The sequence below is a fragment of the Elephas maximus genome, chromosome 16 (assembly GCF_024166365.1).
Source record: "Elephas maximus indicus isolate mEleMax1 chromosome 16, mEleMax1 primary haplotype, whole genome shotgun sequence".
Lineage (NCBI taxonomy): Eukaryota > Metazoa > Chordata > Mammalia > Proboscidea > Elephantidae > Elephas > Elephas maximus.
The window spans coordinates 45,934,762-45,960,154 of NC_064834.1; the positions used below are offsets into that span (position 1 = coordinate 45,934,762).

Genomic DNA, 25,393 nt, shown 5'->3' on the forward strand with positions numbered 1-25,393 from the left:
CTTTGGTGAAGTGTCTGTTCATTTCCTTTGCCCATTTTTTAATTGGATTATTTACCTTTTTGTTGTAGAGGTGTTGGATTTTCTTGTAGATTTTAGAGATTAGACCTTCGTCTCATTTGTAATTCCCCAATTTTTTTTTCCTAGTCTGTAGATTCTCTTTTTATTCTTTTGGTGAAGTCTTTTGATGACCATAAGTGTTTAATTTTTAGAAGATCCCAGTAATCTAGCTTATCTTCTGGAGCTTGTGTGTTACTGGTTGTGGTTTGTATCCTGTTAATGCCATGTATTAGACTCTCTAGCATTGATCCTACTTTTTCTTCTATGAACTTCATGGTTTTTGGCTTTATATTTATGACTGATGTATTTTTAGTTAGTTTTTGTGTATAGTGTGAGGTATGGGTCCTTTTTTTTTTTTTTTTTTGCAGATGGACATCCAGTTTTGCCAGCACCATTTATAAAAAGACTGTCTTTTCCTCATTGCATGGACTTTGGGCCCTTTTTGAAGATCAGGTGACCATAGGTGGGTGGATTTACATCTGGGTTCTCAATTCTGTTCCATTGGTCAGTATATCTGTCATTGTACCAGTACCAGGTTGTTCTGACTTCTGTAAGTATAGAGTAGGTTCTGAGGTCAGGTAACACGAGTCCTCCTACTTTCTTCTTCTTCAATATGCTTTGCTTATCTGGGGCTTCTTCCCTTTCCATATAAAGTTAATGATAAGTTTTTCCAGCTCCTTAAAGAATGTTATTGGTATTTGGATTGGGATTGCATTCTATTTGTAAATTGCTTTGGGTAGAATTGTCATTTTCACAATGTTGAGTCTACCTATCCATGAGCATGGTATGTTTTTCCATTTATGTAGATCTCTTTTGGTTTCTTGCTGTAGTGTTTTGTAGTTTTCTTTGTATAGCTCTTTCACATCCCTGGTTAGATTTATTCCCAAGTATTTTAATTTTTTAGGGGCTATTATAAATTGTATTGTTTTCCTGATTTCCTTTTCATCATTTTCTTTATTGGTGTATAGGAATCTAACTGATTTTTGTGTATATTTGTCTTGTATCCTGCTGCTCTGCTGAATCTTTCTATTAATTTCAGTAGTTTTCTCCAGGAGTCTTTTGGGTTTTCTATGTATAGTATCATATCATCCACAAATACAGAGTTTAACTTCTTCACTACTAATTAGAATAACCTTTATTTCTGTTTCTTGCCTTATTGCTCTAGCTAGGACTTCGAACACAGTGTCAAATTATGAGTGGTAATAAAGGGCATCCTTGTCTTGTTCCTCTTCTCAAGGGGGATGTTTTCAGACTCTCTCCATTCGGAATGATGTTGGCTGTTGGTTTTGCATAAAAAAAACAAAAAACCCTGTCGAGTCGATTCTGACTCATAGCGACCTATATAGGACAGAATAGAACTGCCCCATAGAATTTCCAAGGAGCACCTGGCAGGTTCGAACTGCCGACCTCTTAGGTTAGCAGCCGTAGCCGTAGCATAGGTTTTGCATAGACACCCTTTATTATGTTGAGAAACTTCCATTCTATGCCTATTTTGTTGAGAGTTTTTATCAGGAATAGGAGTTTGACTTTGTTGAATGCCTTTTCTGCACTGATTGAGATGATCATGTGATTCTTTTCCTTCTTTGTATTTATGTGGTGGATTATGTTGATTGATTTTCTAATGTTGAGCCATTCTTGCATACCTGTTATGAAACCTACTTGGTCGTGGTGTATTATTTTTTTGATACGTTGCTGGATTCTATTGGCTAGAATTTTGTTGAGAATGTTTATATCTATATTCATGAGAGATATTGGCCTGTAATTTTCTTTTTCGTGGTGTCTTTCCCTGGTTTTGGTAATGTTTTATTTTGTTTTGATATGCTCAAATAGTCTGCTTGAGTGAGTTAGTTTGATTATTGGCTCCTTGGAAGCTCTAACGTCCTGTCACCAGGTAGTTAGAGCTGTTACTAGGTATACGAGCCTAGGAGTCTGTTTAGTTTTCTTGTATGGATTCAGCTCAGTTGTCCAGTGCAGGTTCTCACCTACAATCTTAGTTAAGCAGGGGCAATTGATGTACGGACAGGTATTTGGCTGCAGTAGGGGGTCATGTGCTGAGCAAGGTAGGGTACTGGTAACTTCCCCTGATTGTCTGAGGAGAGGGTGTCTCTGTTCCCTAGAGCACCTAGGTGGGTGGGTTTTGCAGCTGGGCTATGGGCACTCAATCCTGTTGGCTGTAACAACTGGGACCCATCGCTTATCTGAGACCTCTGTTGAGGGTGGTTAGGTGGCGTGGGTTAAGCCACCAGTCCTCAAACTCCTGATGTGGGTAGGTAAGGACGCTGCTTTATAGGCAGAGTGGTGTCAAACCTTACAAACCTGCTTCTCCACCATATAGCTGAATATGTTGAAGTTAGGCTTTAAGTATATACCCTGTTTTACTGTACTAATGAGTGCCCATGCTGTCGAAATGGGCCCACTCAGGTCTGTGCAGGGGTGAAAAGCATTCAAAGTCCGTGGACCCTTTATGCCTGTGCTTAAGCAAAGGAACTGTTTCTCCCCTGAGTTCCCAGCTGAGGGGAGCTGGTAGATTATATTTTTCCTCCTGTTTGTTAATTTGTTCCTTGTCCAAGGCTGGGAGGATGGCTCAGGGCACACGACGGTTCTTACTTCCAGCCCAGGGAAAGTGACTATCACTGAAGGCAGCTTGGTACCCGGTGCAGAGCAGAAAGGGATCAGTTAAATGGGAGAGAGTTTTTTCCAAAGGGGTGTTTTTTTTTTTTTTTTAGTAGATTAGATGCAAGCACTTATGCTGAGAGCACTAGTCTTTGCTGACCGTGGAGGCATGAGTGAACTCTTCATGGCTCAGTCTCTCCTGATGTGGAAAATGTGTCCTGAATGCCACTGCTTGTCTCACTGCATTTGCACCATGCCAGTGGATCCGGCCCGTGGGGTGCTGGTTCCCACTGGGTCAGGTCTGGCAATTCCTCTCTGCTTCTGAACCATCTCTCCCTCTCCCTGCCACTCAGTTTGATTTCTCAACTTTGCCTTTGATGTTCAGGGCTCCTAGATTGTCATACATAATTGATTCACTTGTTTTTTCTAAGAGGGACCACTGACTTCTCTGCCATCTCGGCCCCACTGCTCAGGTTTTGCTCATAAGAACTTCGACTTCAATATATATCCCACTGTCGTTGAGTTGATTTAGACTAATAGTGATCCAAGGTACAACAGGAAGGAAACTCTGTATCGGGGTACTCAGACTCTCTCTCTATATGCATAGCCCACTTGATGCTCCCTGGTCAAGTGTAATTTCGCTACTAACCCTCTGCTAGCTAATAAACCTCTGCTTGCTTAGCACTATTTGTCTCAGTGTTCGAACTCTTTCCTACACCAAAGACAAGAACCAAGGAGGCTCTTTCTTGTAACAATCCTATCTGATCACCTTTCTTTGCAATGGGCATGGTTGGCCAGGTAGCTCTCTTCCAAATTCTTGACATAGATAGTGAGCACATCCAGGTTTCATTTGTCCGTTGAAACATCTCAATTGGTATTCCATCAGTTCCTGGAATCTTGTTTTTCCCCAATGCCTTCAGAGCAGCATGGACTTCTTCCTTCAGTACCATTGGTTCTTGATCATATGCTACTTCCTAAAAAGAGTGAATGTCAACCAATTCTTTTTGGTGCAGTGACTGTCTATATGCTTCCCATCTTCTTTTGATGCTTCTCGCATCATTCAATTTTTGCCCATAAAATCCTTCAATATTACAACTAGAGGCTTGAATTTTTTCTTCCATTCTTTCAGCTTGGGAAATGCCTCATGTGTTCTTCCTTTTGTTTTCTTTCTGAAGGTGTTCGCAATTTTATCATAATAATTTACACAGTCTTCACAAGCCACCCTTATTCAGTTCTTTTACTTCATCATTTCTTTCATTTGCTTTGACTACTCTACAATCAAGAACAAGTTTCAGAGTCTCTTCTGACATTTATTTTGGTCTTTTCTTTCTTTCCTGTATTTTAAATGACCTTCGCTTTCTTCATGTATGGTGTGCTAGATGTCATCCCACAACTAAGTGTTTAATTTTTAGAAGATCTCAGTTATCTAGCTTACCCTCTGAAGATTGTGTGTAATTGGTTGTGGTTTGTATCCAGTTAATGCCATGTATTAGGGCTTCTAGTGTTGATCCTATTTTTTTATTCTACTAGCTTCATAGTTTTTGACTTTATATTTAGGTCTTTGATCCATTTTTTCAGTTAGTTTTTGTATATGGTGTGAGGTATGCATCCTGTTTCATTTTTTTTTTTTTTTTTTTTTTGCAGATGGACATCCAGTTTTGCCAGCACCATTTGTTAAAAAGACTGTGTTTTCCCCATCTGATGGACTTTGTGCCCTTGTCGAAGACCAGGTGACCATAGGTGGATGGATTTACATCTGGGTTCTCAATTCTGTTCCATTGGTCAATGTGTCTGTCTTTGTACCAGTTCCAGGCTGTTTTGACTACTGCGGCTGTATAGTGGGTTCTGAGGTCAGGTAGTGCGAGTTCTCCTACTTTATTCTTCTTCTTCAATAGTGCTTTACTTATCTGGGATCTCTTCCCTTTCCAAATAAAGTTAATGATAAGTTTTCTGTCTCTTTAAAGAAAGTTGTTGGTATTTAGATCAGTATTGCATTGCATTTGTAAATTGCTTTGGGTAGAATTGTCATTTTAACAGTGTTGATCCTACCTATCCATGAGTGTGGTATGTTTTCTGTTTATGTAGATCTCTTTTGTTTTCTTACAGTAGTTTTTTGTATGTTTCTTTATATTGGTCTTTTACATTCCTGGTTAGATTTATTCCCAAGTATTTTATTTTTTTTAGGGGCTATTATAAATGGTATTGTTTTCCTGATTTCCTTTTCATCGTTCTCTTTTTTGGTGTATAGGGATCCAACTGACTTTTGTATGTTTACCTTGTATCCTTCTACTCTGCTGAATCTTTCTATTAGTTCTGGTAGTTTTTCCTTGGAGTCTTTTGGGTTTACTATGTATAGTATCATATCATCCACAAATAGGTAAATTTTAACTGCTTCATTACCAACTTTTATGAACTTTATTTCTTTTTCTTGCTTTATTGCTCCTGCTAGGACTTCCAACACAATGTTAAATAGGACTGGTGATATAGGGCATCCTTGTGTTGTTCCTGTTCTCAAGGGGAATGTTTTCAGCCTCTCTCCATTAAGAATGATGTTGGCCATTGGTTTTGCATAGATGCCTATTATAATGTTGAGAATTTCCGCTTCTATACCTATTTTATTGAGAGTTTTTATCTGGAATAGGTGATGGACTTTGTCGAATATCTTTTCTGCATCAATTGAGATGATCGTGTAATTCTTTTCTTTCCTTTTTTTGTGTGGTGGATTATGTTGATTGATTTTCTAATGTTGAACCATCCATACGTACCTTGTATGGATCCTCCTTGGTCATGGTGTATTATTTTTTTGATATGCTGCTGAATTCTATTAGCTAAAATTTTGTTGAGAATTTTTGCATCTATATTCATGAGAGACATTGGTCTATAATTTCTTTTCTTGTGGTGTCTTTGCCTGGTTTTGGTATCAGGGTAATGCTGGCTTCATAGAATGAATTTGGAAGTATCACTTCCTTTTCTATGTTCTGAAATAGTTTGAGTAGTACTGGTGTAAGCTCTTCTCTGAATGTTTGGTGGAATTCCCCAGTGAAGCCACCTGGGCCAGGGCTTTTTTTCCTTGCGAGTTTTTTTTTTTTACCTTTTTAATATCTTCTCTTTTTATGGGTCTGTTCAGATTTTCAGCATCATTTTGTGTTAGTTTGGATAAGTAGTGTGTCTCTAGAAATTTGTCCATTTCTTCTAGGTTTTCAAATTTGTTGGAGTATAGTTTTTCATAATACTCTGTTATGATCCTTTTTATTCAGTTGGATCTGTTGTAATGTCCCCCATTTCGTTTCTTATTTGGGTTATTTGCATTCTCTCCTGTTTTTGTTTTGTCAGATAGGCGAGTGGTTTGTCATTTCTGTTGATCCTTTCAAAGAACCAACTTTTGGTTTTGTTGATTCTATTGTTTTTCTGCTCTCTATTTCATTTATTTCTGCTCTGATCTTTATTATTTCCTTTCTTCTGATGGCTATGGGCTTCTTTTGCTGTTCTCTTTCTATTTTTTTAAGTTGTGTAGATAATGTTTTGATTTTGTCCCTTTAGTATTTTTTGATGTGTGCATCTATTGCTATAAATTGACCTCTGAGGTCTTTCTTTGCTGTGTCCCAAAGTTTTGGTATGATGTATTTTCATTTTCATTTGATTCTAGGAATTTTTTTATTCTATCTTTGATTTCTTCTATTACACAGTGTTTTTTAAGCAGGATGTTATTCAGTTTCCATGTAACTGATTTTTTTTCTTTACCGTTCCTGTTGTTAATTTCTGCTTTAATGGCATTGTGGTCAGAGAAGGTACTTTGTACTATCTCAATGTTCTGGATTTTGTTGAGAATTGCTCTGTGGCCTAAGATGTGGTCTATTCCAGAGAACGTTCCATGTGCTTTTGAAAAGAATGTGTACTTTGCATCTCTCGGGTGGAGTGTTCTATATATGTCTTTGAGGTCAAATTGGCTGATTGTGCCCCTTGGCTTTTCTGTATCTTTGTCGAGTTTCTTTCTAGGCGTTCTGTCCTTTACTGAAAGTGGTGTTTGATGTCTCCTACTATTATTGTGGAACTGTCAGTTTCTGTTTTCAGTGCTATTAGAGCTTTTTTTAAATGCATTTTGGAGCCCTGTCATTGGGTGCGTAGATGTTTATTATGGTTAAGTCTTCATGATGGATTGTCCCTTTAATCATTATGTAGTGTCCTTCTTTTTCTTTTATGGTGGATTTTGTTTTAAAGTCTATTTTATATGAGATTAGTATTGCCACTCTTGCCCTTTTCTGGTGGTTATTTGCTTGATATATTTTTTGCATCCTTTGACTTTTAATAAATTTACATCTTTGTTTCTGAGGTGTGTCTTTTGTAGACAGCATATTGACGGATCCTTTTTTTTTTTGTATCCTTTCTGTTACTCTATCTCTTTGTATGTTCATTTAGGCCATTTACATTCAGTGTAATTATTGTCAGGTATGAGTTTATTGCTGTCATTTTTTTTTTTTTTTTTTTGTGGTGCTAACATTTTCTTTGTTCCTCTTACTCTCCTGTGCTGAGTTCATTTTGTTTGTGGATTTCTTTTCCATTTCATTTGTTTTTGTAGATTTTGTTTTTATTGAGACTTTATGTTTTTCTTCTTTATTTTGATGAGTAGGTTTGTTAACTTTCTTTGTGTTTACCTTGAAGTTTACCCTTATCTTCCTAGGTTTGAACTCGTCTATTATTACTTGGTATCACCTTTTCTTCCTCTCCATTAGGAAGTTCTATACCTATACAGTTCATTCCCTGTTTTATTGTTCTGACATTATTGCCACTTACAGATTAACCTCTCTGGTTCCCTGTTGCAATTCTTTTGGTTTTGGATAGTCCTAGAGAGTCCATTTCTTAGCTTGTTATCTTAATGGTACAATCTTGTGTGCTAGATTCAGGCTATGGTCTGGTATTGTTTGTTCTCAGATCGAAGGACTCTCTGCAATAATTCTTGTAAGTTTGGTTTGGTTTCTACATATTCCTTTAATTTCTGTTCATCTGGAAATGTCCTCGTTTCACCATCATATTTGAACAAAAGTTATGCAGGATATATTATTCTTGGTTGGTAATTTTTTTTCTCTCGAGGTTTTATATGTCACCCCGTTGCCTTCTTGCCTGCATGGTTTCTGCTGAATAATCAGAGTTTAGACTTATTGTCTCTCCTCTGTATGTGAATTTTGTTTTTCTCAAGCAGCTGTCAGGAATTTTCCTTGTCTTTGGTTTTAGCAAGTGTGGTTATGATATGCCTTGGTGTTTTTCTTTTGGGGTCTATCCTATATTGAGTTTGTTGAGCCTCTTGGATGGTCATCTTTTTATCACTCATGGTTAGGAGGTTTCTGTCAGCAATTCTTCAATAGTCTTCTCTGTGATTTCCGTTTTCTCTCCCTGTTCTGGAACTTCAATCACTTGCAAATTTTTGCTTTTGATTGTATCCCACACAATTCTCAGGGTTTCCTTATTTTTTTGTTCTTTTTTTTATTTTTTACTCTTATTTTTTAGTTTTTCCTCAAAAGAGTTGTATTGAAGTGTTTATCTTCAATTTCACTGATCCTGTCTTCCATCATTTCAAACCTGCTCCTCAGCCCTTCTATGACACTATTTCTGAAAACTCGTTTATCTTTTGGATTTCTAGTTGTTGTTTTTTGATTTCTAGTTGTAAATTTATTTTGGCATTTTGGCAGGAGTATTATTTTCCTGAATTCTTCCATTTTTTCCTGTATTTTCCAAGGATTTGTCTGCCTTTCTGTAAATTTGTCTATTTTTTTCTTCATTTTTATCTGCTTTTTGCTTCAACCCTTGGATAGCTCTGAATATTAGAGATCTGAATTCCTTGTCACATAGTTCTGGTGACTTCTCTTCTACTAGAACATCATCTGGTGCTTTATTTTGGATGCCTATGGAAACCATCCTGTCCTGTCTTTTTTTAATCTGTTTTGATATTGTCTGCAGTCTTTGGGACATTCAGTAGTTATTTTCTTCATCTCTTGATTGTAGACTTGTTTGTATAGTCCTGGTTTTGTGTTTTATTTGGTTATGTCTGAGCAGGCAGCTGTGCATTCTTTGTTGTTTGCTCGCCTGTAGTAACAATACTTTTCACCTCCTTACCCAAAGGGCGGGGCCAGTCAATCAGCTATGGTGCAGCTGGGCAGGTCCAGCTGAAGGGGAGGGGCTGGGATGGGTTGATTGTGGCACATAGTATGGCTGACAGGGCAGCCAGGAATCAGTGCCAGGCCGGTTCCAGTAGGCCATGCCTGTGCTGCTCAGAGGTATGATGTTCAGCATACGGCGCAGGTAGGTAGGAAAGAGGGGGGAGGTTGTGGTGTGTGGAGTAATAGGTGTATGGGAAAGAGGAGGGAGAATCAGGAACCAAAAACAAAGAAACAGACAAAGAAAAAAAAAATGCCAAGAGAAGTTGCCAGTGGATTGGAGAGAAGAGAAACTGAGAAACGGAGAAAAGCAAAATGGAAAAAAAAAAAAAAGAACATAAAAATTTGGAAAAGAAAAGCCCCCAGGAGTCCTACCAGTGGGTCCATGAAAACTGGGGAAGTGACTCCCAGGCTGTGCAGTATAGCCTGGTAAGAGGGGGTATAGACGACACAGCACCAAGTATTCAGGAGACAGGAAATGTAGGTAAGTATATAGAGACAAGAACTGAGTAATGAAGAAAGACAGAAAGGGAAAAAGAAAAAGTAAGAAAGAAGGGGAAAGAAAGAAAGAAAAAAATGCCCCCAGGGATCCCACCTATGGGGCTGCACTGACTGGGGGAGTGGCTCCTAAGTGGCACAGTGCAGCCCAGCTAGAAGGGGCTCCAAAGCCATGAAAAGAAAAAGAAGACAAATAAGTAAAACAGAACAAAGCAAAACAAAATAACAAACAAACAAAAAAGCCCCAGGGATCCCACCAGCTTGGTGTTGTGGGCCAGGGGGGAGTGGCTACCAAGTCGAGCAAGGCTTCATAGCCTTTCAAGAAGCAAACATGGCACACGGAGCCAGGTGTTCAAGAGAAAGGAGCTGGAGGTGGTGGGAAGCACGGAAGAAACAAAAAATAAAATGGAAAGAAGCAACACCAGCTCAGGGGGCTGGCCAGTGAGGGCAGGGTGAATCCAAGAGGCCTGAGGCTGAAGCAGTTACCTCTTGGCCAAGGGACTGCAGCTGGCGGGAAGCAGAGGAGTCCGAACGGGGGAGAGGAAGAAGGATGGGGGTTAGGAAAGTGTATATTGCTCATTACTGGGTGCTCTGTCTCCTGGTGGGGGCTTTGTGAAGCTGCTTTCCCATACTCCCTGTTGGCTGATCTCCAGTGTGGGTGGGGTGAATCCAAGTGGCACAGATGTTGCCCTTCCTGGCTGGCTGAGCCACCACAGCCAGCCAGGAAGCTCGGAGGTAGAGCACTGGGGAGAGGACAGGAGGTGGGAAAGCATGTATTGCTTGTTACCGGGTGTTCTATCCTCTGCTGGGAGTTCCATGAAGCTGCTTTCCTGTGCTCCCTGTCAGCTGGTCCCTGACAAGAGTCCAAGACAGGAGATCTGGATGGCGTTAGCTGATAGGGGCCCTCTGCACGTATCTCTCCTTGCTCTCTGTCCTTTGTCAGTTTTTTATTCCATTCAGTGTTTGGCTGAGTTCTTTATCTCTTCATTTGACACTTCAGGTTCCAGGAATGACATTTGTCTCTGTTTCACTTAGTTTTTCGGGTCCCACTGTGGAGGGACAGCATGGAGGTGCTTCTGTCTATGGCACCATGTTGACCAATATTAGGTATTTTTAAAAGCTGGAGTCTTTAATTTTTTTTTTTTTTCTTTTACCCTCCACAATAACAGGCACCTTGATTTAGAATGGTATAAATAAATGCAGGGAAAGTGACTGGAGTATTGGAAACATCATCATTAAACTAGGTAGGAAGGAATGGTCAATTCAGTTTGAAAAGAATAGGGATATGTTGATTGAAGGCATGCTGAATATTTGGCTGACAAGGGAATTTCTAGGTAGTTATTGCTTCAAGCTTCCTAAAGTTATTTTAGTGACAGAGTTTTATCTGGATATTTTAATGATATTTTTTCGTGTTTCCAACTTTTTAGCCTCACCCTGTTATCCCGCTTTCATCCTGGCCTGTGCTCCCTGCAATATGATGTGCTCCATTATTTTCTAGAAACCTTTTGAGTATACAGATCATAATTTTCTGAAGTTGATAGGAAAATTGGATGAAAACGCACAGATTCTGCACTCCCCATGGATTCAGGCGTGGCCAAGATTCTTTCTCTGAGCAGCGCAAAATTCTTTAATGAACCAAGGTGTGAAGTGAGTGTTTGAACACAAAAATCAGGGCCAGTGTTTGGCAACGTGGAGTGAACATCAGGGATATGTAGCCAAGTCCTTTATTTTACACAGGTGAAAACAGATGCTCTGAATATAGAGCTCTATTCAAGCCCATTGGCTCCCTGCACAGTGGATTTTCTTCTAAACCCCAAAGCATAGTTTTCATAAAGTACTTTAGTGATTGCCCCAAAAGCATGACTACAGCACTCAGTGGAGATCCAAGGTCCTTGCTGAAAGGCTTCCACTACTAACAAGACTTGTCCTCCATTCAATACTTAATGACATGTATCAAATAACTTGCAGAAATGTTCTAACTTAGCTTATCAATGACGGGGAATACTTACGCTTCAGTTGGAATGCTACATGACAAAATGATTGGGGCTTACAGGGTAAAAACCATAAACAATCATCACATTTTTACTCTGTGCTTAGCTGGCATGTCCTGCGCTCTTTCTGGATGATAATTGTGTGATCTTAGAGAACTCACTTAGCTGCTCAGGAGCACGGGTAATTTAACCACAAAATGTCAAGTTTGGTTTCATGATATCTTCAAGCCATTCCCAGTTTTTAAACCTTGTTTCTATGTCTGAGTCAGCTTGAAAGAAGTAGAGTCAGCCATGACTAGCTTTGTGTCCTGTATCAATCAGGTTGCTCAGACTTCCTTAATCTCCTAGGTCCTCATCTACAAAATGCGAATTGTAGTAATTCATGCCATTTGTACTTCAAGGTTGTAGAAAATAACTGATATAAAAAATGGGAGGACTGATATGAAGATGCTTTTATACTATAGAAATAATGTATGAGTATCAGAAATGATTATCATCTTTGATAATCTGGTCAGCATTCTCCATCAAATAATTCTGTAAGCATAGAACATTACTTTGTATGTATGTACAGTAAGGAATTAGCCCTCCAAATGGAGACCATTTTCTATTCATCTTTATAGCTTTACTTTTAACCAGGGTTTAGCATATCATATATATGCCGTCATTAAAAGATTTTTTATTCAATAAATTACTTTTTTTCTCTTGTAGGTCTGCAATACATTCCCCATGCTGATTGATTATTCCCAGGGAGTCATAACAAATTCCTAAATAATACTGCTGATGTAAAAAGTTATATTTTGGAGAAAGTGAAAGAACACCAAGAATCCTTGGATGTTAACAATCCTTGGGACTTCATTGATTGTTTCCTGATCAAAATGAAACAGGTAAGATATTAGAGGCCACTCAGTTATTTGTATGTGTGTACATTTTGTAATAAAACAAAACAAAACAAAACAAAAAACCAAACCCAGTGCGGTCGAGTTGATTCTGACTCATAGTGACCCCATAGGACAGAGTAGAACTGCCCCATAGAGTTTCCAAGGAGCGCCTGGTGGATTTGAACTGCTGACCTTTTGGTTAGCTGCCATAGCACATAACCACTATGCCACCAGGGTTTCCGCTTTTTTTTTTTTTTTATACGGATGTTTAAATGGCCAAATCCAGTAGGTGCTCCCTGGAAACTGCATGGAGTAGTTCTACTCTGTCCTATAGGGTCGCTATGAGTTGGAATTGACTTAATGGCAATGGATTTTTTTGGTTAAGGAGATGATTAGATTTGTCTGTATGTACACCCATTGACGGGGTAAGTCAGTTTTAATGGGTTTAATTGCATAGTGTTAGACATGCCACACATCACCAGGAGATTATAAGAGATTATAAGAATCTCATTAAAATAATGCTGTCCTAGTGTACTTTTTTTTTTTTTTTAGTGTACTGGTTAGGAAAGAGTTTTTCTTTAGGTATATTAATGACTCCCTTTTTTTTTTCAGTCCGTGTTTCAAATTGCCCTTTTTTTATTCTCTGTTCAGTGTCTCATCACCCTCTAGTCTTAAATCAATCTAACTTGTTCTTGTCAGGTCCTTTTCCTCTTCCAGCTTCCAATTCATGAGAGCTCCGTTCAGTCAGTCCCTTAGTCTCAGCATCTTCTTAATCCTTTTTGGACAGTTAATGCCCTAACTCTGTGTTTTCATGGTTGTTGTGTCTCTTTAATTTGTATATTTCTAGCCATTTCTGCAGTTGTTCATTAGACAAAGTTGCCTATGGCATCCCATCTGGAGTACAGTGGTGCTGTCCATTTTGTCTTTGTGAATCCATTTTCTTTCTCTCTAACTCATTCGAGGCTATACTGCCATATAAGCTTTTGTATAATTTAAACTTCCCAGTGAGTTTTCAAGCAATACTGAGTCCATATAAACACTTTAATAGAAGATGAGAATTGCAAACTCTTGATTCAGGCTTATATCTTTCATGATATGGCCCCAACTTACCCATGTCTACCAACTATGTGTTTTGTCTTCAAATAAGATGAAACCCAATTAACAATGGCTTAAACACATAGTGGATTTATCTCACAAGGAATCCCATTTTGTGCAGTCCAAGCAAGTACAATAGCCCAGAAGCATCAAGGAGTCAACTGTCTTCCATTTTCTTTCACCAAACTTAGTATGTAGGCCTTTAGCATCATGTTTAAATCCTCATCTCTTGAGATGATGACTGCCCAACTTGCTCCTTCACATCTGCATTTTGAGTAAGAAGTAGGACAGAGAAGTAGTACTTTGGCTTCTATCTCATAAGGAAAAACTAAGTTGCATGGCCCACATAACTGCAAAAGAGGCTGGGAAATGAAATATTTTGTCAAATACAAAAATGATAAAAGGTTAGAAAATTAAGATTGGGTCATCTTATTTACAATCTCCACAATACCATACACTGATTTGTTTTATACAACTATATTATCCAGTTTCTAAGTTTGCTTAACTTTAGAACAACCTGAGTTTTTTTGGATGCATTGTAATTAAATATGCTGGCAAACTAATTTGTCAGCATTGTGTCAAACCTTTCCCAGGAAAAGCACAATCAATAGCCTGAATTTACTATTAAAAATTTGTTAAGCACGATAGCTGATCTACTTGTAGCTGGGACAGAGACAACAAGCACCACCCTGAGATACGGACTCCTGCTTCTGTTACAGCACCTGGAGGTCACAGGTACAACCACAGATGGTGGGCAGGGTGAAATTCAGAAAGGAATTTGGCAAGACACAGCTAGTGTTTTCCATTATGCTTCTCTTAGAGAAGCCTCATTTTTAAACTTTTGTGCCACTAGGTGAAATTTGTCCAAATTTGATGAAAGAATAAAAATGAGACAACTTTGCACAATAGGGGCGTGTCTTAATTATCTAGTGCGGTCATAACAGAAATAACACTAGTGGATGGCTTTAACAAACAGAAATTAAGTGTTCTGGGGTTCCCCTTCTTCACAATGATATCCATAATTTGTTATGATCTACACAGTCAAATACCTTTGCAAAGTCAATAAAACTCAGGTAGACATCTTTCTGATATTTCCAGCAGATCAATGTGATATCAGCAACGATATTCCTCATTCCACATCCTCTTCTGAATCCATACCTGGTAGTTATTAGATGTTGTCTAAAAATGAACAAATCTGGAGATAGAACTAGAGGCAATACTTAGAAATAAGAATGTAAATTTCAGTAGTAACTGCCAGAATGATTCAAAGTGGCTGCCTTTGGGAATGGGGATGAGAAACAATACTATTGCAAATTGCACAGACTCAAATACACACACACATGCATAAAGACCTTTTAATAAAATTTAACATTTAACACCATATATTATTTTGATTAAAATTAAAATTTGATTCCTCTTTATCTTTCTGCAAGGACAGCAATTTCTTGAGTTAATTATGTGCTAATTGTCTATATTTTGAAGCATTTTATCATTTCTTTTGGTATTAGTTACTCTGTATGACAATATATAGGTTTGTACAGATTTTTCTTAAGGCCAGGCTTATAAGAGAAGTATATGTGTCAGTTATTGTTGTGTATTGCCATGAAGTTCCCTTGAGTCAGGGCAAATGGATGCACAACAGAACAAAATGTTGCCAGATCCTGCACCATCTTCACTGTTGTTGGTAGGCTTGAGTCCATTGTTCCAGCCACTGTGTATTTTCTGTGCTTTTCAAACTAGGGGCCTCAGGTTCCAGCATTATATTGGACAATTTGTTGTTGTGATCCATGGGGTTTCATTGGCTACTTTTCAGAATAGTTCACCAAGCCTTCCTTCCTAGTGTATCTTAGTCTGGAAGCTCTGCTGAAACCTGTCCACCATGGGTAACCCTGCTGGTATTTGAAATACTGGTGGCATAGATTCCAGCATCATAGCAGCACAAAAGCCATCACAGCACCACAAACTAACAGACAGGTGGTGGTATATGTGTCTGCATTGTTGCAATTCTCTTCCCCTCTCTCTGTCTAGGTGTACTTCTGGGCATATAATGTATGTTTATAATGATATTGGTACAATTTCATAATGCTTCATGTAATGCTGAATTGCTATGGCAAATGTGCCAATTTTCTTTTTTTCGTCAGCTCTTACTATGTCTTCTTAGCTAAAGTCCAGGAAGAGATTGACTGTGTGGTTGGCCGACACCAGAGCCCCTGCATGCAGGACAGGGGCAGCATACCCTACACAGATGTCGTGGTGCACGAGATCCTGAGATACATTGAACTCGTCCCCATTCCCCTGGCCCATGACGTGACCCGTGATATTAAATTCAGGAACTACCTCATCCCCAAGGTAAGATTTCTTTTTCCTACACAGCACCTCTGTACTCTTGAAGTCCCCGTGTTCACAGTATGATTTCAATCCTGTACCAACACAAGATGAGAAAAGTGTAAAAATCACAATGTGGGTTTGTGGATTTTGAGTTGTGTTGTGTCCAGTTTGGGGCTACAAAGCTTTATTATAGGCCTTGATTCTGGCAGGGTCTTACAAATTTGTTCTGCTTCTTTAAGATTGTTTAGGTTTCTCTTAGCTGTTTACGTTTCCAAATAAATTTTAGTGGCAGTTTGTTAATTTCCCAAAACATATATACCTATATATGGTACTATCCCACACTGTATTGAGATTACATAAAATATACAACAAATGTAATACCTTTCTAAAAAATCAAACAGTTCTGAGCTTGGAAACACATAGGTCACCACAGATTTCAGATAAGAGACTGTGTACTTATAACTCCAAATAGGTAAAAGTTCATATTTTATGGGCTGAAGCAGAAAAGCAGGGAGATGCTAAAACTGTCCCCCTATAGATAATTGTGAGATGGTTGTTACACACAACTTGGCGAAGGATGACTTACTTCCTCTGAGTTTCAGAATGGGCATTTGTTTTTCACGTCCCAGATTATGTTTCTCTCAGGTTTTCGGATTCCTATTTCCCAGCTGGAAAAATGCACGACGAGAGTCACAGTTGCATGTTTAGGGCAGAGGGTGGATGACAGCATCACATAAGCAGAGAGAGGGGATTTTATCCTCTTTGGCCTTTCAGTGAATCAGGGACAGCCTTCTAGCCAAATGTGTCCTGAGAATGGAAGACTCAAGTAGACATTCAGAAGTGCAAGGCAACATGGTGCAAGAATCAGGAGGAACTCAGTAGGAACCCTAGCTCTCCTTCTCTTAGCTATAAAAATCTTGGGTAAATTTCCTAACACTTTGAGCCTCAGGTTTTTCATTTGTAAATTGTTGATAATACCTACTTTATTTACTTTAGTAGGATGTTGCAAGAATTAACCCAGGCAATATATGCAAAATGCAAGTTATCACTATTTTCACCCATCAAATTGATGAAGACAAAGGGTGAAAAGACATTGTGTTGGTGAGGATATGTATAGTTGAGTACTTGCCTACACTGGTGACTGGATTGTAAATTAGTACATCTATTTGGAAGACAATCTGACAGTATTTATTAAAATATAAAATGTAATAACTTACAATGTAAGAATTCAAATTCTTGGTATTTACTCCATGTGCAAATGGAGGAATGTCTAAATAATTTTCATTACATCATTACTTAGAATAAAGGAATACTACTAAGTGTTCCTCAGAAGTGAAATGGTTCATTCATATTGTGCAGCATGAATAAGGCAGAAATATATGTGTTTGTAATAATCCAAGAAGCTGGACTTTATAAAGAACAAGGCATCAGGATTGGAGAAGACTCACTAACAAGCTGTGATATGCAGATGACACGACCTTGCTTACTGAAAGTGAAGAACACTTGAAGCCCTTACTGATGAAGATCATAGACTACACCCTTCAGTATGTTTCACACCTCAACATAAAGAAAACAAAAATCCTCACAACTGGACTGAGAAGCAATACCATGATAAATGGAGAAAATATTGAGGCTGTCAAGGATTTCATTTTACTTGGAACCACAATCAACCCCCATGGGTGCAACAGTCAAGAAATCAAACGATATACTGCGTTGGGCAAATCTGCTGCAAAAGACTTCTTTTAAGTGCTGAAAATTAAAGATGTCACCTTGAGGACTAAGGTGCACCTGACCCAAACCGTTATAGTCTCAGTCACCTAATATGCATGCAAAAGCTGGACAATGAATTAGGAAGACTGAAGAAGAATTGATACCTTTGAAATGTGATGTAGGTGAAGAATATTGAATACACAGTGGACTGCCAAAATAATGAACAAATCTGTCTTGGGAGAAGCACACCCAGAGAGCTCCTTGGAGTCGAGGACGGCAAGACTTCATCTCACGTACTTTGGACAAGTAATCAGGAGGATCCACCCCTTGGAAAAGGATATCATGTTTGAAAAAGGTAGAGAATCAGTGAAAAAGAGGAAGACCCTTGAGGAGATGGATTGATGCAGTGGCTGCAACAACGGGCTGAATCATAGCAATTATTGTGAGGATGTTACAGGAATGGGCAGTTTTTGTTCTGTTGTACATAGGTTCACTATGAATCAGAACCAACTTGATGGCACCTAACAACAACAACATATGTGTTTGTATGACAAAATACCCAAATTATTTAATAAATACAAAAATCAAGGTGCAGTAGAGTGCTTGTCATTTGGGCAAAGAGGAAATTGAGAATCTACATGATAAACCTACATTTGGAAGGGCAAATTTCCAGAAGGACATACAACCAATTGGTGGGAATTATTGTTTCTAGAAAGTCTAAACAGAGTGCTTTCATTAAAGGCAATGGAGTCTCACTTTTCACTATATGTGATACTTGATGTATTTTTTAAGCAAGATATAAATTATATAAAGTAAAACTCACCCATTAAAGTGTACTGTTTAACGAGCTTTGAGTTATGTAACCACCATCACAATCAAGATATAAAACATTTCAATCAACTGTGCCCCCCAAAGCTTCCCTCATGCTTGTATTGCAACCAATCCACTCCTACGACCTATGGTATTGTCTGTCTTTCCCGGCAGGTTCACCTTTTCAAGATTGCTGTGTAATGAAATGTGACATAAATGGAATAATTTATAAGCAGTCATAACTCTTTATCTCTGGGTTTTTTTTTTTGGAATAGATGACAAAATTCATTATAGGTAAAATATATGATAATTTCTTTAAAAATTGATTGAAAATATCCTGAGGATAAGAACATATAGGGGCAGTGAGTCATTGATAAATTTCAGATACAATGTCCAAAACATTCAGAAGTTCTGTCACCCAGATGCTCATTACTTCCAGTGTTATTGGAGGCCACTTGTGCAATATTATTGCCCCTATGTATAAACAAACCCTTCCCTTTTTATTACTTTGTCTATCTTAGTGGAAATATAATTGTTTTTCTTTGGACATGGGCTTACAGATCAAATACATTAGACTAAGTGAGGTCCAACATTTTTTTCCAACTCCATGACTTCTTTATAACTAAGCTCATTGATGTCTATTCATTCCAGGGCATGACGATATTCATTTCATTGTCTTCTGTGCTGTATGACAACAAAGAATTTCCCAACCCAGAGATGTTTGGCCCTGGTCACTTTCTGTATGAGAGTGGCAAGTTTAAGAAGAGTGACTACTTCATGCCTTTCTCAGCAGGTAATAGAAATTTATATTCATCTGTAATTCAGAGAACAGTATACCTATATGAGATCAGTTGGGGCTTGCATGGTGCCTACTCTGGGCCTGGTAGCATTGCTACTTGTACATGATCAGGAGTACCACTCCCAGTGCCATGTGCTTTCCCATTCATGAAAAATCCTCATTATTGGGCCAGAGCAGTGAATCTTTGGGAATGTGACACAGTTCTTCCAAAGGGGGAAAGCTGGAGAATGAGCTGATTGAATTCTGTCTCCAGATACATCACTGAGCTACCCTATAGCTCCTCCTACAAGGTGAAACTCACTTAGACTGCCAGTACCTTTCTTAAGAAAGCTATCTAATGCTACAACTTTATTGTCTTTTGTGTGAACCCCTTACCACCCCCAGGCTGAGCTCTGGGGATACAAATATCCATAAACACAGAATGGACACACAAGGACCTCACTCGCTCCCCAGTTAAGGAAGCAAATGAGTAAACAGATCATTATAATCCAGTGTGACTAAGACTGTGAGAGAGGGCATCACAGGCTGCTCAGAGGACAAAGTGGGAAGCTGCCTACTTCCTGCTCTCACATACGTCACAGTAAGGCATAAAATGGAATAAACAACATTCTTAACAGAAGCAATGACGTGGGAGCTGCTCCACAGGGGCAGGGAGCAAAGAAAGAAGAGAGAACAGGGCAATTTTTTTTTTTTTTAAAGTCCTTAGTACATATATAACAAAACATTTGCCATGTCAACATTTTTTACATGTATAATCCGGTGGCATTAATAACGTTCATCATGTCATGCAATAGTCACCCAATATCCATTTCCAAATTTTTCTATCACCCTTAACAGAAGCTCAGTACCCCTAAGCAATGACTCCCTAAGCAATGACTCCCTCTTTCTCCTTCCCTCCCACCCCTGGTAACCACTAATAAACTTTGGTGCTTTTGCATTTGCCTATTCTAGATATTTCAGTTAAGTGGGATCATACAATATCTGTCCTTTTGTTGCCACCTGATCTTACTCAGCATAATGTTTTGAAGTTTCATCCATGTTGGAGCATGGATGAGGACTTCATTTCTCTTTATGACAAAGTAATATTTCATTGTATGTATGGACCACATTTTGTGTTGTCGGGCGTTTAGTTTGTTTCTCCCTTTAGGCTATTGTGATTAGTGCTGCAATGAACTTTGGTGTGCGTTTATCTATTTATATTCCTGTTTTCAGTTCTTTTAGGTATACACCTAGGAGTAAAATTGATTGTAGCTCAGAGAAGTATCTGGAAACAGAAAGTAATCAACCCCTTTTCTAGCTTTCTTACTTTAGAAGAACAAGTGGTAATGTTTTTAGGAACCCAAACCTGTTTTTCACAGTGACTGTACCATTTTCCAGTCACAGTTTCTCCACATCCTTGCCAGCACCTATTCTTTTTGATCACAGTCACCTTAGAAGGGGTGAAGTGATATCTCATTGCGTTTTTGATTTGTATTTTCCTAGTGACAAATGACTTGGGCATCTTTTCAGGAGCTCGTTGCCCATTTGTATTTATTTTTTAGTGAAATGTCTATTCATGTTTTTAGATCCTTTTTTATTCTTTTGGATTGGGTTGTTTTTTTGTTTTAGGAGTTCTTTATATATTCTGAATATTAAACCCCATCAGATACAGAGTTCCCCAAAAAGTTTCCATAATCTGTAGGTTCTGTTTTCACTATGTAGATACAGTCTTCTAATGAACAATTTTTTAAAAAATTTTGATGAAGTCCCATTTATCTATGTTGTCTTTTGTTGCTCATATTTTTGTTGTCATATCTAAGAATTCATTGTTAAATAGTAAATCTTGCAGCTTTACTGATATGTTTTATTGTAAGAGTCTTATGCTTTTGGTTCTTATATTTTGGTTCTTGATATATTTTGCAGTGTTTTTTTTTTTTTTTTTTTGATATGGTGTGATCCATTTGTCCCTGTATCATTTATTAAAGAGACTTCTTTCCCCCACTGAATGGACTTAACATCATCATCAAAAATCAATTGATCATAGATGTGTGGTTTATTTCTAAACTTTCATATCTCTTCCATTTGTGAATATGTGTATCATTATATCAGTACCCAACTCTTTTGATTACTGTAGCTTTCTTTATAGTATGCTTTGTGATCAGGAAATATGAGTCTGCCTACTTTGTCATTTTTCAAGGCTGCTTTGGCTATCGGGGATCCTTTTAACTCTATATAAATATGAGGATTGGCTTTTCCTTTTTTGCAAAGAAGGATGTTAGAATTTGTTGTATATTGCTTTGAATTTATATGTGTCTTTTGGTAATATTTTAAACCCTAGTGACGTAGTGGTTAAGAGCTATGGCTGCTAACCAAAAGGTCAACAGTTCAAATCCACCAGGCGCTCTGTGGAAACCCGATGGGGCAGTTCTATTCTGTCCTATAGGGTCGCTATGAGTCAGAATCGAGTGGATGGTAAGGGGTTTGGTTTTGTTTTTTGGTGGGGGGGGGTAATATTGATGTCTTAAAAATAGTAAGTCTTCTGATCTATGAAAACAGAATGCCCCTACATTTATTTAGGTCATCTTTAATTTCTTTCAGTAGTGATTTATATTTTTCAGTGTATAAGTCTTTTGCATTTTTGGTTAAATTTATTTCAAGGTATTTTATTATTTTAGATGCTATTGTAAATGGACTTGTTTCCTTAATTTTCTTTTCTGAATGCTCATTGCTGATATATAGAAACCTGATCGATTTCTGTGGGTTTACCTTGTATCCTGTCACTTTGCTGAATTTGTTTATTAGTTCTAGTAGCTTTTGTGTGGATTTCTTTGGGATTTTCTATGTATTAGATTATCACATCAGAAAAAAGAGACAGTTTTACTTCTAATTTCTTGAATTGGATGCCTCATTTCTTTATTTTGCCTAATTGTTCTGGATAGGTCTTCCAGGAAAAAGTTGAACAGCAGCTGTAAGAGTGGGCATCTTCATTTTGTTACTGATCTTAAAGGGAAAGCTCTCAGTCGTCCTCCATTCGGTGTGAGGTTATTTGTGGACTTATCCTAAATGTCCTTTATTATCTAAGGAATTTCCTTTACATTAATAGCTTGCTGAATGTGTTTTTATCATGAAAGGATGTTGAATTTTCATGAAATATCTTCTGTTCGTCAATTGAGATAATCGAGTAGTTCTTTTCTTTTGTTCTGTTAATGTGATTTAAAACATTGATTGGTTTTCTAATGTTGAGCCACCCTTCCATTCCTAAAATCTGCTTGATCGTGGTGTATAATCCTTTTCATATACATTTGGATTCAGTTTGGTAGCATTTTTTTTTTAAGACGGTTTCATCTATAGTCATACGGGATTTTGGAGTGTAGTTCTCTTTTCTTGCAGTGTCCTTTTCTGGCTTTGGTATCAAAGTAATACTAGCCTCATGGAATGAGTTAGGAAGTATTCCACCTTCTCACATAATTCAGAATAAGTTTAAGAAGTAGGGTAGTTAATTCTTATAATTCCTCAGTCAAGCCACCTAGTCCAGAGCTTTTCTTTTTAGGGAGATTTTGATTACTGATTCAATCTTATCACTTGTTATGGGTTTGTTGAGGTCTTCCATTTCTTGTTGAGCCAGTGTAGGAAGTTTATATGTTTCTAGGAGTTTGTGCATTTCATCTAGGTTTTGTAATGTATTGGTGCACAGTTGAGGCACAGGGCATTCTTACTTATGTAATTAACCACAGCGATGGGATAGGATGTTTGCTCTGTATCAAAGATATCAGGACCACCTACAAATTAACTGTAGGGTCAAGGAAATCATGGGAATGTGGCAGCATACCCTACAGTGATTTCAGAGCACCCTGATCTTCCTTCAGTCATGACGTTCCTCCTCGGGTATTGAGGTTTCAGCACCTACTCTGCATCAACTGAGTCTCTGGGCGTGAAATAATCTGCACTAATTATTTGGCTTTTGATGCCTGCATTGGACCTGGCATTGCAAATCACAAGATGGCAAAGTACTGGACACTCACTTTTAGAAACTCACATTTTAACATAAATGAAAAGTAAACAATCATAGAATAATGATTCATGGTGGTATTTCCTCAGTGAAAGCAAGACTATGGTAAATATGCTGAGAATATCAATCAAGGGCAAGATTGTACTCTCTAAGGGGATCACAACAGTTTAATGAGAAAATGACATTTGACATAGACGTTGAAGGAAGTATAAGGGAAGTGCATCTTAGCCAAAAAAAGCATGAAATAAAGCTTGAAACTGCATGGTATGTTGGTAATTGATGAAGACTGGGTATGGTGAGAGCTGAGGCTGTAGGGTGTGAAGACCGGAGGGAAGATCATGAAAATCAGACTGGTAACGTAATGTGAAGGGGTAATCGACTGCTTTGACCCTTATCCCATGAGACAGCCTCAGGAAGTCATTTAAAGTTGTAAAGTGTAGGAGAGGCAGGTTTAGACATGTGCTTTTCATAGTATATGAAGGAATAATAATCTTTGACTGAATTTATGCCAGAGGTACAGAGGGGAACACAAATATATGAGCCCCCACCTCTTAGACCTTCTCTCTTTTATATTCTTAGGCAAGCATGTAGATGTGTTGTTTATAGGAAAAGATTGATGGAAACTTGAAATGTCAAAACAGTAATTACAGTTTGGAAGAACTCGGTATAGAGTTCAAAATAAATATTTCTGGAATGAAGGTCTTTGCTATGATAAGGCATTAGCTGGATAGCAAGTTTGTTCATGCTTCCATCTATCTATCTATGCAACAATCCCTCCATCCATACTTCCTTCCCACAATCCATGAGTGCAATTAATCATCAGATAATTGCTGCATTATTCTCTTTGTACCAGATAAGAAACATAGTGTCCAGGAATATCTAACCTGCATTTGTTATTCTCAGGAAAACGAATTTGTCTGGGGGAAGGCTTGGCCCGCATGGAACTGTTTTTATTCCTGACCACCATTTTACAGAAATTTACCTTGAAGCCTCTGATTGACCCAAAACACGTAGATATCCCCCCAGTGGACAATGGGTTTGCCTCTGTGCTACCCTCATATCAGCTCTGCTTCATTTCTGCCTGAAGAAGGCAGACCATCTGACTGCTGCTGTCCTGCCACCAGCAAATCCCTTCCACTGGAGCATTGTTACTCCTTCCCAGTACTTTCGCTGATCAGTCTTCTTCATATCCCCTATTCCTTCAAGATCCAGTAAAAATATACTATATTAAGGGGAGTTTTCTGTGTTTCACTGTATACATTTATCTCCTATTCTTCATATTCTGTAACACTTCTATTGGTCATCATTTTTTAATACTTCCCTAACTGAATTATTACTGTGTTATCACTCTGATGGACAAAGAATAATTTTTTTTTCCTGTTGCTGTCATGTCATTTTTGACTCATGGTGATCCCAGGTGTGTCATGGTAGAAGGGTGCTCCATAGGGTTTTCAGTGGTTGACATTCAAATGTAGATCACCAGGTCTTTCTTCTGAGACTCCTCTGGGTAGATTAAAACTGCCAACCTTTTCATTAGTAGCTGAGTGCTTAACTGTGCCACCAGGGACTCCTCAAGTAGTAAAAAGGGCACTAATATTTTATCATCAGATGTGGCAGCAGAGATTTGCAAAAATCACTGTTGTATATTCCTAATATAATACTTATAGGAGGCAAGATTCTGGAAGATCATGTATTTGATACCTTACAAAATTTGTGTGAGACTAATGAGTATAACGAGATTGGGTAGTTGCTCCTAATTACTTTGGAGAAAGTAGAGAAATAAAAAGAATGATCTGTGGGCTTCAATCCCAGCACCAGTGCCACAAAAAAGACTTGAAAGACTTCAAAGTTTCTGTGTTCCCTGAAATGATACCTCCTATAGTTGTAAGACTGAGATTTTGGAAACAAAGCCCAGAGTCTCATCCTGTGAGTGGCTGAATTGTAATGCAAATTGATTTCCCAAAAAACTTGCAGGATGTCTTCTGTTAAAGTGAGGGCACTGACTGGAAAAGAATGGGATCTTGAATTGAAATGGAGACATAAGGGCAGACTCTAATGAAGACAGGGATGTCGAACCCCAGAATTCTGATGTGGCTTCTTTGCCAGTAGAAGCAGCCCTTACACTCCTATCTGAGGAACTTAACCCTGCTTTGCCAAGAGAACCTGTAATGGCCACCCCTCAGGTAGTTGCCCTACAAGACCGTGCCGATTCTTCTCAGAATACATCCGACCACCCCCTTTCCCCCTTGGCTTCTGATTGTAGCTAGACTCAAGTTCCTCAGGCCAAAAAGGTAAGGTGCAAACTATGACCCGAGAGTTAAGTGTGCTACCCTCCAAAAAACTGCATGATTATTCCAACTTTTGCAGACTGAAATCTAGAGAATATGTTGAGAATGGATATTAAGGATATAAAATCATGTGGTAAGAACATAAAGTTGGATCACAGTGAACTTATTGGTATGGGTACATCAAGCACA

At 38.3% G+C, this 25,393-nt stretch overlaps 1 pseudogene; it reads left to right on the forward strand.

Annotated features, from left to right (window-relative positions):
• Positions 1-24,001, forward strand: part of LOC126059999 (cytochrome P450 2C42-like) — a 122,158-nt pseudogene extending 98,157 nt beyond the window's left edge.
• The last annotated feature ends 1,392 nt before the right edge of the window (positions 24,002-25,393 follow it).